This window comes from Pogona vitticeps, chromosome 3, assembly GCF_051106095.1.
Source record: "Pogona vitticeps strain Pit_001003342236 chromosome 3, PviZW2.1, whole genome shotgun sequence".
Taxonomy (NCBI): Eukaryota; Metazoa; Chordata; class Lepidosauria; order Squamata; family Agamidae; genus Pogona; species Pogona vitticeps.
Window position 1 is genome coordinate 88165299 of NC_135785.1, and position 16564 is coordinate 88181862.

Here is a 16564-nt window from a genome sequence, read left to right on the forward strand (position 1 = left end):
TAGAGCATGCTTTGCAGTGGTCCCCAACCTTGGGCCTCCAGATGTTCTTGGATTACAACCCCCAGAAGCCTTCACCACCAACTCTGCTGGCCAAGATTTCTGGGAGTTCAAGAACATTTGGAGACTCTAGGTTGGGTACAACGTTGTTACAGCAATCACAGTAGGACCGCCATATCCACTAGGGACTTGTTCCAAGCCCCACCGTGGATACTTAAAACAATGGATAATATAAAACACTACTTACAGTTGTATAGTTAGTATATATAGCATGATAAATGGGGAAAAACTATGTTGAAAAATTAAAAAATATATTTTCAAATGCATCACCAGAACCATTTATTATTTGTTTTATTATTGTATGTGTTATGGACTGTTTGTAAAATCCTTATGTTTTATCGTATACACCTTATTGGAAGCCGCCCAGAGTGGTCGACCAGAAGAGATGGGCGGGATATAAATCAAATAAATAAATAAATAAATAAATAAAAATAAACCTCACTAAAGTATTCATAACACAGTCTCTAACTCCCTCTAGTGCCTGATTCTGGTAATATACTGTATGTGAAATAGTTTTTTTCTCAATTATTTTCTTTTAATATTTTCAGATAAGTGAAAGTGTGGATACTGATCGTGTGGATATGGGGGTCCTACTGTGCTTTCATTTTCTTAACGCCAGCTTTTTTCTTTTTTAAACTAATCTCTTTGGACAGCCTTGATTTGATCTGAGCACCACTTTTTGATTCCTTACCTCACTTTGGATCAGTTCAGAAACTGACAATTATCACCACCGCCTTTTCAGTTAGGATTTTCGGTAAGTTCTGAATCAGAAGTACAGCTCTACTGCTGAACTTAACAAATTTATTTCTGAGTATATCTGTACAGAATTAGTTTCTGAAGATCTGGGAATTTTATATAAATATTATGTGGAAGTTCAGGTTATTGCTGGGATGAAGGCATAAATTAGAACCAAGTGAAAACCGCGTGTGGAGCTCTGGATTTCCTTTTGATGCCTCTAAAAGGTCCTGTGAATTTTTTTTATCATATTCCCCATCTGTCTTGAAATTGTTGTCATTTTTAACAGACTGCTGTGGATGACATTCGGAAGAGGACAATAAATTGCCTGATCTAAACTCTCTTCTTCTCTGCCAGTCAAAGATAAAGTTGTATTGTTTTTAAAAAGACTCAGCACCATAAAGCATCTACTTGCATGCTGCATACCTCTATAAATGAGTGACGGGGCAGGTGAGCAAAGATTTTAACTGGGTATCAGTGAAGAAGACTAAAAGCTATTTCACTCTACATCAGTAAGAGCCTGGCAGATCAAAGCCTGCTTGCCATGACTTTTCCCAGGGAACAGAACATTCCGTGAAGAAAAATTGTATGGGCTTCGGAGAAAAATTGAGGAGTGATCCTAAGCGAGTCTACAATTTACCAGTGGCTTGCTTTGCTATGAGATCACATTCCTTAAAAAATGTATTTAATCTTTAACCTAGCAGTAATCAGTCAGTTTCTATAATAATAATATTCCTAAAACACCCCACTTTTTTTTTTCCATATATATGCTTTTCCATATATATGCTTCAACACAAGAAAAACCATACTCCTGGAAGCTTCCAGGAATTATATTTGTTCTCTAAAGCAACTTGGAAAAGAGTGGGGTGTGTTAGGAATATTATTATTATAGAACATTATTATTATATTCTGATGATAATGTGGTTTGACTCAGGGGGTTGTCCAACAGCACCCATAGGCTACCTGTTGCCCAACCATAGTAAAAAACCAAAAACGTGCTGTATCTCATTGATAAATCACCAGGGTGCATCTCAACTGCACTCTTGAACCTGTGAACAGGCAGTCTACTAAGACACACCCTAACCAGTTTGTTATAATGAGCTGTAGCAAGTTATAGCTCAGTGGTTGAGGTATCTGGCTGCAGAGCCAGAGATTGGGAGTTCAATTTACTGCTATGCCTCCTGGGAGAAGAGCCAGCCTGTGTAGCCTTGGGCAAGCTGCACAGACCCAGAGTGCCCGCAGAAGGGAATGGGAAACCAAAAACTTACATATATACAAACGTGATTCTGGCCAATATCTAAACTAGACTAGCCATTCCCCTGAAAGCCCAACTCATGTTTTATTCGTGTTGTCAAGAATCAGAGTTTCTACATTTGAATTCCTCTGCCACATTTTGGATTTTAAAATGTGGAAATGTGAATATGATTATTTGTTTCCAGTATTTGTAGATATCTTTTCAGTCAAAGAGATTCCTAAGAATAAATATAGATATATCTATTTTTGAAATGTAGATACCACTGACATCACATTGATGGAACCTGTGAAGTGTATCCCAGTATTGGAGGGAATATTTTCTTGATATTGTTGTTTCTGGCTGCTGAGAGAAGTCTTGAGGCAAAAGAAACAGACTTCTTCTTTAAGCTGTCACAGAGTATCAGGGGCCATCAATGGCATCGAGTAAAGCTGGGCTGAGGTCCAGCTGCTATTGTTCTTGGCTTTGCTTCTCCTTCATTGCAGTGGCAGCAAAGGAAGTAGTAGCTGGGCAGATGTTCTTCCAGGTTCTCTGCCTAGTCCATCATATGTCACAGTCTGTCCGAATACAAATGTTCAGCACAAATGTGAACACCTTCTTGACCCTGATGGTGTCAGTTTACTGCAAAGTTGGCTACTCAGTCCTTTGACCAACTGAGAGGCCCACTGAAGCCAAGAGAAGCTGGCCGTTTCTGATCTAGGCTCAACTCCAAGGTAGTGCCATGTAAGTTCCCCCAGCTGAAATCTTTATAGATGTCAATTGGCAACGCAGCGAGTGAGGATTCGTCACATTTTTGTTGTTTTTATGTCAGAAGAACAACTGATTAATTTCAAATGTGGTGCGGAAGGAGAGCTTTGTGGATACCCAGGATGGCCAGAAAGACACACACACACACGCACACACACACACACACACACACACACACGCACACAAAGGGTCCTGGATCAGATCAAGCCTGAACTATCTCAGGAGGCAAAAATGTTGAAGCTAAGACTGTCCTACTTTGGGCACATGATGAGAAGGCAGCATGCTCTGGAAAAGACAATAAGGCTGGGAAAGGTAGAAGGCAGCAGGAAAAGAGTAAGATCAAATACAGCACAGACTGACTTTCTAAAAGAACCACAGGCTTGAGTCTACAAAAGCTGAGCAGGACTGTTGAGGACAGGACATTTTGGAGATTGCTTATTCAAAGGGTCACCATCAGTTGGAGGTGACTTGATGACACATAACAACAACTACAAATGTCAGAAGCCTATTTGGGTTTCTTTTGCTTCTATGGGAACCCTAGTTCTGGTAAGCAGTCATGTCTCCAAGAAAAAGAACAGCTTGATAGTAGGAAGCAGGCTTGACACCAAAAGTCTTTCTTTTATTTCGTCTTCTGTCTCAGAAATTATTATTGAAAGAACAGCAACAACAACCAAAAAAATCAATGCCAGTGTTAAGAAAGATTTTAAATTGCTGTGTTCCCAAGCTTTTTTCTTTCTTTCTTTTTCCTTTTTAAAATCAATATTCCTTGTGTTCTTCTCAGGTTTCCCTTGCATTGATAAATTGATGACAACTATTTTCTGTCCTCCTTTCCCAGGAGAAATCCTTGTTCCCTGGCATCTCACTTCTGAATTTTTCTGGGTTTTATTTTTGGACAGACATGTATAGGACTCCACTGTAAACATCTGAATAGGGAGCAGATATTCATTCATCCTAGTTTGTATGAGCGTATGTGCTTACACAATGACACAGTGTTCCATTGCCCTGCTGTTGTTTCCACCCCCAATACAATGGCTTATGGAGCTGAGATGTGCTCAGGCATTTCATTAGAGAGAGAGAGGATGAATATAATTAAAATTGTTACCATTGCTTGATTCTGTTCTTCCAGGCATTCAATGGTCCAGGATCCTCAGAGCAGTCATGTGTGTACTCCATATATGTAGGCTTCTGTACATATATTTTAACACCCTAAAATATTGAAAATCCAATATTTCACACAAATGTGTCTGTGTACATTCATGAGCACACACCTATGATTTGTGCCTTTGGACTCTTCAACTGCCTCAAGATCCATGGCAGAAACAGTCAAACTGATCTTAATTCCCTATGTTTTTATGTACTTACAGCAGATTTTGAACATAATGATAATTCCATCAATGTGTTATATCTGGCTTATGATGAGTAGAGGTATAGAGTACGACCCTCATATCCATGGGGGATTGGTTCTAAACACACACACACACACACACACAGAGAGAGAGAGAGAGAGAGAGAGAGAGAGAGAGAGAGAGAGATCCTGTAACTAAATTTTAGAAATACGTATTTCTGGGTTTTTCTTTTAATATTTTCATACTGTCAATAAGTGAAACCTCAGATACCAATCCAGCAGATACAGGTACCCTACTGTACTCTCTAAATTGTTTTTGTCCTTCTAGACCATCCCAACTTGTCATGTAACCTCCACAAGGAATTTTCAAACCCTGAGAGATTCTGTGTCACCAGGTTCAGTCATTCATTTAGGTCAAAATTTGGAAAGTGTTGTTTTAAAGGAAATTCATTATGTAGATTGTTATAAAGCCTTCTCATACTACTCAGGAATGCAACAGGCATAAAAATAGGCCAAGCCGAGGGCAATTCTCAGTAATTTCCAACATCCCTTGGTTAAGAGGAATTGGGATTCTAGTCACTCACTCATCATTTAGCATCAGATCAGCTTGGCTTCAGCTGCCTTAGCTAGTTGAAATTGTGCTGAATATATGCATCCAGATTTTCATCTATTCTATAAATAGATTGAGATTAAACATTCTATACAATGTATACAATCTATACAATGTATTTTCTTCCAGAAGGTAAATTGTTAGATTCGTTTAATTTATAGCAACCAAATCAAGCATTCAAAACTTTGTGGGATGGGGGAGAAACAAAAGACTGTTTCAAGAAACTGTTTTATTTTGTGCGGTGGTACTTTTAAAAAAAGGGACATGGTGGCACTGCGGGTTAAACCGCAGAAGCTTCTGTGCTGCAAGGTCAGAAGGCCAGCAGTCGTAAGACTGAATCCACCTGATGAAGTGAGCTCCCGTTGCCTATCCGAGCTCCTGCCAACATAGCATTTCCAAAGCATGTAAAAAATGCGAGTAGATAAATAGGTACCACTACGGTGGGAAGGTAATGGCGTTCTGTGTCTAGTTGCACTGGCCACATGGTCATGGAAACTGTCTACGGACAAACACTGGCTCCACGGCTTGGAAAGGGGGATGAGCATCACGTCCTTGAGCCAGACACAAATGGACTAAATGTCAAGGGGAAGCTTTACCTTTACTTTCAAAAAATATAGAAAGATTCCACCTTCCTCTTTACAGTTGGAAATGTACCAGCAAGGACTTAACCCATTTAATCAATGAGATGGGACAAACATCCTCTATATTAAATGCAGAAATTAAGCTCTAGTAAGCATTTTAAAAGCTTAGGACCAAAATGTGTAAATGTTCTAAGGAGCAGCCCAACCCTTGTAAATATACATACCTCATGAGCTGGCATCCTGCATATAGTATTAGCAGGTCCATAGCCGATAAAACGAGACTGTTGGGGTGCAAAGGAAGCAGGACACCTGTATTTTTTTGTCCATGTACATTCATTTACACAAAGGCTAGACACCATGACTCTACAAAGAATTTATATATATATACTTTTCACTATAGGTTACAAAATTCATCATGATTTCCACTAGCTAGAATTCTGATGGCTTTAACCAAAACAAGCAAGTTTATCAGAGGCATTTCAAGATACAGTGGTGCCTCGCATAGCGAGGTTAATCCGTTCCGGATTAACCTTCGCTATGCTGAAGCATCGTTAAACGGTACAGAAAAGCCCATTAGAATGCATTAAACATGGTTTAATGCGTTCCAAATGGGCCAAATACTCACCGTTTAACGAAGCTTCGTAATGGCCGGCAGCCATTTTCGCGCCCTCGCCTCGCTTAACGAGGGCGTGAAAACGCTGCGGGCGGCCATTTTAGGCCATTTCCTGGCTTCTGGCGGCCATTTTGGCCGCCGAACAGCTGATCGGCGGGGGTCGTTTTGCGAAGATCGGTAAGCGAAACGCTTACCGGTCTTCGCAAAGCGAATTTTTCCCTATGGGAAAAACGTTGTGCGATCGCATTAGCGATCCGAATAAACAGATCGCTATGCGATTTAATCGTTATACGGTGCGCTCGTTAAGCGAGGCACCACTGTACACTGACCAATTTGGGAATCTGGATGCTAAAAGAAAAGATAGTGTGTTTCCAAAATGTTGCAAGACAGCACAATACACTATAGTGAAAATGCTTGTAAGGGAGAGGAGGGGACTAGATTTGGACTTGCTGGATTGACTTGGAACAGCCAAACCCTACCTTCTGAAGTCTTGTTGACCACTTGCTGTGAGTGACCAAGACCGTATGCTTTTTGTTTAGTGTGCTGCTTCTCACTGAGCCCTTGTTTTTCTCAGTTGATTTCAGCGTGTTGACTTTGGCTTTGGAAGCTGCAACTGACAATGCTTGGTAGACTAGACTTGGATTTGTTCTTTCCCTGGAATCTGTCCCAGCTTACTTTTTTTGCACTGGCACTAAATAATTTTCCCCACAGGCCACCTCCTGCTGGGGTGAAATCTCTCTCACACTCTCATTACCCCTGTGAAAAAGATTTATACTTACCACTTTCTCCCCTCATTTTCAAGGTACTTCAAACTTTCTTTTCTTTTTAAATATTTACCTTTAATTGTAGGATGGGTGAGGGTGCTGTGCCCCCTCCTTTCTATCACACATCTCTGCTCTGCTACACAGTCTTCTTGGCTACTCACAATTCTTGGTCGGGAAGCCTAGGAGGAGGGGAGGGTCACCTCATGACATCTTCCCCTGGAGTGTAATTGAAGTGTGAAAAATGGGCAGCCAGGCAGGCTGTAGCTTGTAAGAGACATTGAGAGACAGTAGACTCCCACACAGCCCCCAGACACTTTGCAGACTGAAGCGGCAGAACCTTGTACTTCATCCACAAAGATTGTCACAAAATATTTTGATTTTTGTGGGGAAGCATTTTCTATTCTAAATACTGTAGTAAGCATAAATGTGGAAGGAATCTGGGCCACTGCACTAGACAAAGGTTCATAATTCAGCGAATGTGTATTTGAATCCAACTTATTTAAGACTACTGAGAAAAAAAAAGGCAAAGTAAGGGAATACTTGAATGCAGCAATTTTATGTCAGTGAGAGATGCTGCATTATTCGCTATTTATTTGTTTATTTGTTTATTTATTTATTTATGTATTCATGTATTTATTTATTTATTTATTTACTGTTTTGGAAATTGTTAATGAGAATGTCTTGTTGAATTTAGTGAAGTATACTTGTGAGGGGACACACATAGGATCCCTCTGTCAGTCTGCAGTTATGTATGTATGTATGTATGTATGTATGTGTGTGTGTGTGTGTGTGTGTGTGTTGTGTGCGTGTGCGTGTGCGTGTGCGTGTATGTATGTATGTATGTATGTATGTATGTATGTATGTATGTATGTATGTATGTATGTATGTATGTATGTGTAGGCATCCTTCAGTCTCTTTTTTTTTTTATTATTATTATTTTTAATTTTTTAATTAACATATCCATACATAACCATTTCTCTTATCTTTACATAGTCATCATTTTCCTATTTATTTCTACCCCCTTATCCCACCCCCCCCCAAAAAAAAAGACCATTTAATTTTAAATCTGCAACCATGAGCACACCTTTTGGAGTTTAACCAATATAACATTATTGGCCCCCCCTTCTCTTACCCATCTTACATATCCCGACCATTTCTTTCTTATCTCTAATGTTTTTTCTTCCCATACCTTATCCTGTGTCAAAATCGACAGTATGTCTGATTGAATCCATTCATATAAATACCAATTCCATCTTTCCAAAGTCCATTTTGATGCATCCTTCCACCCATAAGCTATTACTGCATGTGCTGCTATAATCATAGCTTTAAATAAATTCTGTTTAGGTTTTTTTACTTTATTATTCCCCAGAACTCCCATAAACAAGATTTTCCCAGTCAGCTGCAATTTAATATTACACACGGCGTTCACCTTTTCTAAAATCAGCTGCCAAAATTCAATAACCTTAGGGCATTCGCACCAAAGATGTGCATAATATCCCTTACTCCTCTTACAATGCCAGCAACTTGAATTCAAACCTTTTATCATATAAGACAACTGAGGGGGTGTCCTATACCATTTCAATATTAATTTCATCTCCAATTCTCTAAATTTATCCATTTTGATTTCCAATATGCCTTCCATTAACCCATCTATTTCGTATGCTGACAATGTCATTTCTCTTTCCCACTTCGTTTGTATTGTCCCAATCATATAATCTTTATCTGTATTTATCAAGTTGTACAACTTCCTTGCAATACCCTTCTTATTATCCTCTTTATTATTATATAGTTTTTCTAGCGGGGTATCCTCTTTATTTAGTATTCCAGAATACCTTCTCTGTTTCAAAATATTATATAAAGCCATAGTCTGTAACCAGTATTGTCTTCCAACTTGTCCTACTACATTTTGTGCCGGAATCTGTGTCCCCTGAGGGTTATATAAATCCTTCACTCTATAATAGCCAGTTTCTTTTAGTTTCTTCCAAAAAGTTTTCTCAATTTTCAAATCCTCACCTAGAGATTCTAGTGGGGTCCATTTGGAAAGACTTGGCATCCAATTAAGTTGCCTTTCCCCCCATATTGTTAGTGCTGTCTGTCTTGGGCCTATTGTATTTTTAATGTCGTTTTTAACCTTCTGTGTAAATATTCCAAATTTACCTACTCCTTTATTTATTATATCCTCCCATCTTACCCATTTCTCCACACTTTTCCCATCTAATTCCAATAGCATTTTTATTTGAAAAGCTTCGTAATAGCTTTCCAAATGTGGGAGACCCCACCCTAAATCTTCCTGTGGTGAATATATTACCCTCTTTACTATTCTAGCTTTCTTCTTCCCAAAAACCCAATTTTTTAATTCTTGATCCCATACAGCTAATTGTTTTTTTGGGATGTACTCCGGGAGTACCTGAAATAGATATAACATCTTTGGTATTATAAACATTTTTATTGCCCTTATTTTCCCTAAAATACTTATATATCTATTATCCCATTCGTTTAGTTTTTCCTGTATCCTTCTCCAAGTTATTTTATAATTAGTTCCCATCAAATTTTTAATACTTTTTGTTATTGTTATACCTAAATACTTTAATCTCCTAATTCCTAATTTCATACCTGTCAGCTTTGCTATTTCTTTTTGTTCCTTTAAATCTATCCTTTTAAACATTATTTCTGATTTCGAAATATTTACTCCTAAACCTGAATATTCTTTAAACTCTTCTAAAATTATCAGTAGTTCTCTTATTGCATCAAGAGGATTTTGTAACACCAATATTATATCATCCGCATACAGATTTAATTTAATTACCTCTTTCCCTACTGTATATCCTCTTATTTTACTACTACTTCTAATTTTTTCGGCTAAGGGTTCCATAGATAACACAAACAGCATTGGGGATAAGGGACATCCCTGCTTCACTCCTCTCTGGAGCAAAATTTCTTTTGTATAATTATCATTAACTTTAATCATTGCCTTCCCTTCTCTATAAATTTCTTTTAATGCTATCAAAAAGGGACCGTCAAATCCAAATTTACTTAGTACTTGAAATAAATACCCATGACTTAGAGTGTCAAATGCCTTATATACATCTAATTTTAAAAGGGCAAATCTTCCTTCACTGTTTCCGTGATGTAGAGTATTAATCACATTCCTTATAGGGTGTCCAATATATCTCCCTTTAACAAAACCATATTGATCCTCTCCTATTAATCTTGGGAGTGTTTTCTCTAATCTATTTGCTAAAATTTTTGCAAAAATTTTATAATCCTGGTTTGTTAAACTAATAGGCCTATAAGAGTTGGGGTCCGTCGGGTCTCTCGATTGTTTCAAGATTATCATAATTTCTGTTTTCCTCCATGATTCAGGGGCTCTCCCTCCCTTCATTATCTTGTTAAACAAACTCTGCATTTCTGGAACTATTAAAGGCCCCACCATTTTATAAAATTCTGATGTAAAACCATCTAAGCCTGGTGATTTCCTACTTTTTAAATTTTTAATAACTGTCAAGATTTCTTGTTGTGTGATATCTTCATTTAAAATTGCTAAATCTTGTTTCTTAATTTTGTTCACAATAGCTTCTTCAAATTGTTTCTCTTCATTTACTTTAAATAACTTACTATAAAAATCTTCAAAGATCTCCCTTATTTGTTTGTCTTTAAACACCTTACTTCCCGTTTCATTTTTCATGCACCCTATCTTTTGTTTTTCCTTTCTTTTCTTCAAATAGTTTGCCAATCTTTTCATCGAGTTTATATTTATTCTCTGATACTCATTCCTCACCAATAAATCTTTTTTCCACAAAAACAAATTATCTAACTCTTGCAGCTCCTCTTTCACCCTATTCAACTGTTCCTGTATTTGTCTTTCAAACTTCACCTGTAATCTTCTTTGTAATTCAACTATCTCCTTTAATTTTTGTTCCCTTTTAAAATTCACCTTTCTTCTAAAATGAATTTCTTTAGAAATACATATTCCCCTGATTACTGCCTTTGCAGCATCCCAAATTATATCTTCCTCCGCAGATCCTTTATTTTCTTTAAAATATTTTTGTATCCCTCTTATTAAATCCTCTCTATCCTTTTGTTGCAAAAATATCCTAGAGTTAAACCTCCACCTTCTAACTTTCTGTTCCTCCTCCAAACCAATCTCAACAAGTAATGGTGCGTGATCTGAAATCCATATAGCTCCTGTTTCCACACTATTAACTTCCATATCGTTAGTTTCTTTCACTAAGATATGATCAATACAGGAAAACTTTTTATACCTTTTTGAGTAAAAGGTAGGATGCTTTTCATCCTGCAGGAGACTAAATACCTCTTTAAGTTTCCATTTTTTTAAGTTTAATTTCTTATTTTCCCTAATATCATTATTCAAATCCCCTGCAATTAACAAATCTCCTTCATAAAATGACTGCAATCTTTGAAAGGTTCGGTTCAAAAATAGGGTTTGTCCTTTGTTAGGTGCATAAATACATGCCAAAGTATACTTCTTTCCATTCATCCTGAATTTCACAAAAATAAATCTTCCATCTCTATCTTTACATTGTTCCAAAACATCTATATTCATTCTAGAGTGCAAGAGAATAGCCACACCCCTTGCTTTGTTTGTTCCCCTTGACTCTATCTGCAAACTCCAGTCAGAAGACTTCATCAAAGGTCTTACGTCTCTCTTACTCTTATGCGTTTCCTGCAAACACAGAATATCAACCCCTTGATCCTTTATCATCTTATTTAATCTATAACGTTTCAGATCTGAGGCCAAACCATTCACATTTAAGGAGAGTACTTTAATTATCCTCCCCATTTTTTGTCTATCTCAACTCCCCCTGGTGTGCCCCTATTATTTACTATTTTTTGATGGTCTTTCCCTCCCCCATAGCCCAAAAATAACCCCTTCCCAAGGAGTTGGGTAAGGATACTATATCCCCCCATTTTCGTCTCTATACGTGGAGATCTGTCTACCCACATACTCCCCCCCCCAAAAAAATTTCATTCTTTTCAACCAACACTAACCAAAAACAAAAAAAACTATTTTCACGTGGTATAAATTTTACATTCCTGAAGGAAGCTTATTCATATTTACAGTCACATATAAATTCCCTCAATCTTCTTCTTCTTCTTCTTCTCCTCCCTCCTTCTCTTCTTCGGCCTGCTGAGTAGTACGTTGTATGTTAAGTCTGTATAGTAACTTCTCCGCCTCTGCTGGGTTGCTAGCTTTCAAGAGTTTTCCATCTTTAAAAATTAAAATATTGGCTGGATAACCCCAGGAAAATAAAACACCATTCTCATGCAACTTCTGTGCAAAGGGTTTCATAAGTCTTCTTTCATTCATGGTTTCTGGTGATAAGTCAGGGCGAGGAAATATCTTCTGTCCCTGAAGTTGTAAGTCTTTAATTTTCCTGAGTTTGTTCCAAACATAGTTCTGCGTTTTCTCTCTTGAAAAAGCTATTATAATGTCTCTAGGCCTGGCTCCAGGCTTTGGTTTCGGTTTCAGAGATCGGTGAGTGCGTTCAATGTCCTCATCTGTTATATTTATGCCATGTTCCTGAAAAAAAGCAATTACAGTCTTCCCAAGGTCTCCTGCAGCAATGTCTTCTGTTACTCCTGAAAGTCTTAAATTCTTTCGCCTTTGGCGGTCTGATAATATGGCCAGCCTTTTTTTTAATTGCTGTATTTCTTTCTCGTTGTTTTCACTTTTTTTCACAGCACTATCTGCAGCTGACCTGTGTGTTGTGTGCGTGTGCGTGTGCGTGTGCGTGTATGTATGTATGTATGTATGTATGTATGTATGTATGTATGTATGTATGTATGTATGTATGTATGTATGTATGTATGTATGTATGTATGTATGTATGTATGTATGTATGTGTAGGCATCCTTCAGTCTCGAGAGACTATGGTATCGTGCTCTGTATGGAGGTCTTGGAATAGTGTCTTGTGTGGCTGAGAAGGCCAATTTGAGAGTGACAATCCCTTCCACACTGAAGACAAATCCAATCTGTCCCCTGTCCAGCTCCCTGGTTTTGCTTGTTTCGGGACTGCCTCTTTGCCTCGGTCTGCTGTACAAGTGTCTCTTCAAATTGGGACAGGCCATGATGCACCGCCTGCCTCCAGGCTGCTCTCTCAGACGTCAAGATTTCCCATCTGTTGAGGTCCATTCCTAAGGCCTTCCTAAGGCCTTCAGATCCCGCTTTCAGATGTCCTTGTAACGCAGCTGTGGTCTCCATCGGGGGCGGCTTCCCTGCACTAATTCTCCATACAGGAGATCTTTTGGAATCCGACCATCAGTTATTCTCACGACGTGCCCAAGCCAACGTAGATGGCACTGTTTCAATATTGTATACATGCTGAAAATTCCAGCTCGTTCTAGGACTACTCTATTTGGAACTTTGTCTTTGCCAGGTGATACCAAAAATGCGTCGAAGACAACGCATATGGAAGGTGTTCAGCTTCCTCTCCTGCCGTGCACAAAGGGTCCAGCACTCGCTGCAGTATAGGAGTGTGCTCAGGACACAGGCTCTGTAGACCTGGAGTTTAGTGTGTGCCGTCAACTTCTTATTAAGCCATACTCTCTTTGTGAGTCTAGAGAACATGGTAGCTGCTTTCCCAATGTATGTATGTATGTATGTATGTATGTATGTATGTATGTATGTATGTATGTATGTATGTATGTATGTATGTATGTATGTATGTATGTATGTATGTATGTATGTATGTATGTATGTATGTATGTATGTGTTTGTGTATATGTGTGTATATATCTGGTGTGTGTGTATGTGTGTCTACACACACCCAGCTTCAACAAACTGGGTGGAACTCACTTCTGAATAATTTATTTCTTTATTTCATTTAATAAACAGGCATAGGATGGCATTATTCTCTTCATTTTTCTCTTCACTAATTTGCAAAGCCATATTTAAATGTGTGAAGGGAAAAGCTATAGGCTGTGGTAGTGCAGAGTGATACACAGGTTTCTTTTACTTTCAGAATTAATAGAGGTCTGGAATAGAACCTATACATTTTGAATGTTTAAATCAATTTTACCATGGAATTTATTTATTTATTTATTTATTTCATTTATACCCTGCCTATCTAGTCAATTGTGACCATTCTAGGCGGCTTACAACATGCATTTAAAAAGAAACATATAACAAACCACATCACAAATAAGAAGAAAGTGTTTGTTGCAACCAAGAAATGAATCAAATTTCAAATTAAATTCTCCATTTTATGTATCAAAGGATCGATAGACACAAATTGCACCTTATTTTCACAAAGGGCTAAGAAAGCTATCATCAAAATAACCATATGATCTTTATAAATGACAAAATTTAGTGACAGTGCACAGGATTGTACTTAAGTGGTTCAGAAGTGACCTTTTTTGCACTCATCTGTATCAATTTTTCCCAAAGAATGCTTCACCTTTATATCTTGTATACTATTTTGTGCACTAAATCTAAGGCATGCATTTAGTTTAGTCTTTGATCATGAGCAATAAATAAATAAATAAATAAATAAATAAATAAATAAATAAATAAATAAATAAATAAAGTGTGCTCCTTATATACTGCTCATAACGCTTCAAACACTCTCTTGGCAGTTGACAAGTTAATCATGTGGGCTACACACTGTCCCCCCCCCCTCCCGGGGAGCTGGGTACTCATTTTACCAACCTTGGAAGGACAGAAACCTGAGTCAACCTTGAGCTGGCTACCTGGGGTTGAACCCCAGGTCGTGAGCACAGTTTTAGCTGTAGTACAGCAGTTTAACCATTGTACCACAAGGCTCATGAGGTATTTGTTTTTAATTTCTCATTGGTATCACCCACATGAGCACATCTCTTCATTTTAGCACGGGGTTGAGAACCTCTTAGATTTGCTGATTAGGCAGAATATGTATTATGAATATATAGATATTCCTATATCAGTACATATGCATTCTGCCTTTCCAGTGGGGATTGGTCAGTGAGGGCAGATGGGATGCTACTCCACCTTATGGTCAAGCCTTCCTCAGTTTACTGTGTTTACATGTCTGAATGGGCATATGAATCTGGCTGGATAGTTCAGTGGTTTAGCCAGATGTTGGGAGTTCAATTCCCCTGCATATCACCCAGGAGAAGAACATGCTTGTGTAGCCGTTGGCAAGCTGCATAGTCTCAAAGTGTTCCCAGAACAAGGGAAAGGTAAATTACTTCTTAGTATTCTCTACCTAGAAAATCCTAGAAGTCAGAAGTCCGAATCTACTTGACGGCACACAATTATTATTTTTGTGCATGTGAATATTCACTTTTCCTCTGTTTCTGCCTGTCTTTTGTCTCCACTGCTCTGTGTTGTGTTGCTGCCCCACTAACCACAATGGGTGCCAGATGCCACTGAGCAAATCAGCAATTCCAACAGCTTTTTCAACCCTCCTGCTAAACTTAAGAACTGCGCTCAACAGAGGTAGATTATATGTATCAAAATTAAAAGCATCACCCAGCATTACATGTTTCAGTATACTAATATTTCAGTAGATATTGATGCTAAATAGTTGACAATTTCTTACAGAATTATGTTGCTGTCTTCCTAGCAATCATACTCCTCTACTAGACTTTTTAACAAAACATTGAATATAGAGCATAAGCACACCACACATGGACCATGTGCCATTTGTTGTTGTTGATTGTTCAGTCTACCGTAAACTGTGAGGCCAGTGCCATCAGTCTCCACATCAAGTTATAAGTAGTCTTGTTCTATGATTAAAAAAAACTTAGAGTAAGTACTGGGTTTTGTTGCTATGATGGTTTCTTGAAACAATACGCACTGGCATGGTTACATCTGATCAAATAATACTGGAACAAAGACAACATAGTGAGCAAGGGCAGCCATTTTAAGTCATGGTGTCCCAAACTGCCATATTTGTCATTTCAGAATTTAGGTTTAACATAAAGAGATTGAAATCCTGTTGTGCCTTTATGCAACCGGTGTAATGTTTAGAGGCAAATTTCCTCAAATTAAGAAATCTCTGTAGAAGCTGTCTGTTGCATGCATATCTGAACTTGAGGCAATTTGCCTCTAAGTGTTATGCCTTTTGTGTACCTGAGGAACAGGATTTCAGCCATAGTCTGCTGTGGGCTAAACCGCAGAAGCCTGTGCTGCAGGGTCAGAAGACCAAGCAGTCGTAAGATCGAATCCACGCGATGGAGTGAGCGCCCGTCGCTTGTCCCAGCTCCTGCCAACCTAGCGGTTCGAAAGCATGTAAATGAGAGTAGATAAATAGGTACCACCTCAGTGGGAAGGTAACAGCGTTCCATGTCTAAGTCGCACTGGCCATGTGACCACGGAAGATTGGCTTCAGACAAAACGCTGGCACTATGGCTTGGAAACGGGGATGAGCACCGCCCCCTAGAGTTGAACACGACTGGACAAAAATTGTCAAGGGGAACCTTTACCTTTACCTTTACCTGAATGAACACCTCTTTCAAAGACAATTGAAGCCTTGCTCCAAGCAAGCTTACTTAGCCCTAACACATACTCTGAAACAGAGTTTGGAAAAGTTCTTGATGCAGACTACTCTAACTCAAATTGACTGGCAGAGGCAATTCTGAATGTGGAAAAGCTAACTTTTCAAAATCCAGCACTGAAGATACTGGGGAAAATAAGGTGGAAAGAAAATAGAGGTTGTTTTTCACAACACACACTTACACGTTCCAATAACCTGATGTTAAAACTGTTGAATTCATTTGTCAGCTTGCCAATACAGCTGTCTGCCTATGCTGAGAAGGTCTGGCTTATAGACACTTCTCCTTTTTCTGTTATATAGTTATGGATATTCCAGAACTCTCTGGAGGAACAGGGTGGAAGTTGCCTGTCAAATGACTGAAAA